Genomic DNA, 3,132 nt, shown 5'->3' on the forward strand with positions numbered 1-3,132 from the left:
CCTCTCCTCAGTCAAGAAGAAGCAACTAGTTCCACTTGGTAGAAAATGTGCCCAGTCAAAGTCGAGCCTTTCTGGGTCCCATGCTTACCTGTGTGCTGCATTAATCCGCCAGCTCTCTGTCAAGGGGCTTCCTTCCTGTCGTGTGCCCCTCCCGCTGTCACTCTGCAGCATCCAAATGTGCTCTTCAGAAGCCACTTCCTCATGGGAACTGAATCCAGACTTTGGAGAAGCTGCCACCAGTCCATAGTGGGAGTCAGGCTTCCTCAGAGTGTGGCTGAACAAATTGAAGATGATAATTAATAATTAAGATGGTAAGATGATTAATTAATTATCTTAACATACTTGTGTATACATGAGGGAAAGCTGAGAGTTTTGCCTCAAAGCACAGCTGGCTGGAGCGCTGGATTGAGATGGTCCTGAAGCCGAGTTCAAAGGAAAGGAGCGTGGTGGTTAATTAGCGGCGTCTGCTGCGGGCCGGGGAGGGGAGAGTGGTAGTTTGCCCACTGTGCATTTGTCATCCTGACCGAAACGATTTCTTCCTGTTTTCTATTGAGGCACAACCTTCATAAAGTGCACTGATTTTAAGTGTATAACTTGATGTACGTTTACATACTTACGCTTAAATGTGTATATATGTGCATAAATATTTATACACACACGTACACACATTGGCACCACCTAGATCAAAATACAGACCATTTCCAGAGGCCCAAAATGTCCCCTTATGCCGGCTTTCAGTTACTGCCGTCTCAAAGGCAACCATTATTTTGACTTCTGTCACTACAGATTAGATTTACTTGTGTTCTATTTCATAGAAATTGGATTAAACAACATATATTCTTGTGTCTGGCTTCTTTCACTCAGCATAATGCCTGTGCAATTCATTAATGTTGTTCAGCGGTTTGTTCTTGCTCATTATTCCATTGTATAGCTATGCCACAATTTGTTTATCCATTCTCCTGTTGATGAACATTTGAGCTGCTTCCAGTCTGAGCTATTCTGAATGAGGCTGCCATAAATATTCTTCTACATGTCTTTCGGTGGACCTAACCACTCATTGCTGTTGTGTGTACATATATCTATATCTATATGTCTATATTTATATATACATATACAAACATATATATATATCCAGGAGAGAAAGTACAGAGTCACAGGGTAGATAAATGTTTAGCTCGTGGAGTAGCTGAGTTTGACTCACCAAGCCCTGAATTGCATCAGATGTGAATGGTTTCCATTGCACGTCAAACAGCGTGCTGGGCTCCAGGTATACACATATCTGTTAAACTGAGACTCTGATTCTGAGATATGATATCAACTTAGAGCAAGTCTTAAAGAAAAGCAAACACCTAATACAACCAGGCAGCTCATTATCTAACCTTTCCCTATTTTCATATTTTATAGTACTTCATATTTTTTTCTTCTTTTTTTTTTTAACACAGGGTCTTTGTTACCCAGGCTGGAGTGCAGTGGGGAGATCTCAGCTCACTGCAGCCTTGACCTCCGAGGCTCAGGTGATTCTCCCACCTCAGCTTCCCGAGTAGCTGGGACCACAGTTGTGTGCCACCACACCCAGCTAATTTTTGCATTTTTTGTAGAGATGGGGTTTCACCATGTTGCCCAGGTTGGTCTAGAACTCCTGGGCTAAAGTGATCCACCTGTCTCAGCCTCCCAAGGTGCTGGGATTACTGACAGGAGCCGCCATGCCTGGCCTCCATATTTTCAATTACTTAATTGAACTTTGGTTTCCTGCAGGCTCTAATAAACCTTGAATTCCCCCCAATTCTTTCTTGACTTTCCAGAGGTTTGTTTAGGCTTGTTTTGCCAGATATCACATCTTCTTTAGCTTTCTTTGGTTGTCCTAGAGCAGATCTATCTGTATTGGCTAGGAAAAGGGTTGGGGACACATCCCCAGTCCAGTAATCAGTTCTCTATGCCTGGAAACTTTTTTCCAATCAAGAAGAAAAAAACTTCTCCAAGAATGGCCTCTTTTAACATGGGCTTTTGCTTTTTGAAATAATAGCTGCTGTATTTATAGTCTGTATCGAATACTTGTGTTCGGCCACTAAATACTTCTGGCTATAGAAGACTCCTGACTTGTACATTTGCTTTTGATTTTAACAAGGATCACACGTCTTGTTTCAGCAATATAGGACCTTGTTCACGGTGGATGCACGATAAATATTGAATGAACTTAATGAAAATCATTTAAGAAAACATTACATAGACTGTAACTAGAGGCGATGGAAAGTTCCTTCCAGCTCTAAGGTTTTAAGGCGAAGCCCTCAGAGGATATCTTCATCCTCAGCCTTGGGGAAGGAGTGGGGAGATGAAGGAGGGAGGGAGGGAGTGGCTCTTTTTTTCCGTGTAGACAGGAGTGGAACTGCGTGGGCAGCGATCGGGGTTCTCTGGGTTGGGTGTATTCATCCAGCCTCCAGCTACTCTGGCTCTAAACAACGGTCAGTACTCTTGGATTTCTAAATACTGTCTTTCCTCAAAGATTAAGGACCTGGGTTTTCTAGTCCCATTTCAGTTCGTTTCCGTTTCACAAGCATTTATTGAGCACCTACTAGGTTCCAGGGACTGCGCTGGGGGCTAGACTGCACACATGAGTTGCACAGAAGCTGATAGATAGGTGGGCAGGTAGACGCACAAAGACTTCATCTCAGTATGTAAGCAGGGTGGCCCAGGGAAGGCTTTCGGCTCTGCCCCCAGAAGTTCTGTGACCTTGGGGCAGCTACTTCTCCTCTAGGGGCGCTATTTCCTTATCCGTAAAATAGGGGGATTGCAAGATTTTCTTTCTGAAGTCGCGTCCGGCTGTACTGAGCAGGGGGCTATGCATCTGTCCCCACCGAGGGACGCTAAGGACAGGGTAGTTGGACAACTGGAGGGGCCTCAGAGTGGACAAACCCAGAGCTTCCGTGGGTGCGCCCCTCACAGATGGTGCCTGAGACCTCCCGAAGGGCCTCTGCGCCGCCCCCATTCCCGTTTGTCCGGAGGCGCTGTTTTGATTGAACCAGTAGAGGCGCGCGGTTTCCGTTTGCTCGGCGCTCCTCTTAGGAAACAAAAGCGCCCACCCCCCAGCGGCGGTCCAGATGGCCCGGCCCCGCCCTGCCCTTCCGCGTCCTCGCG

Source organism: Colobus angolensis, unplaced genomic scaffold (genome assembly GCF_000951035.1).
Source record: "Colobus angolensis palliatus isolate OR3802 unplaced genomic scaffold, Cang.pa_1.0 Scaffold316, whole genome shotgun sequence".
Lineage (NCBI taxonomy): Eukaryota > Metazoa > Chordata > Mammalia > Primates > Cercopithecidae > Colobus > Colobus angolensis.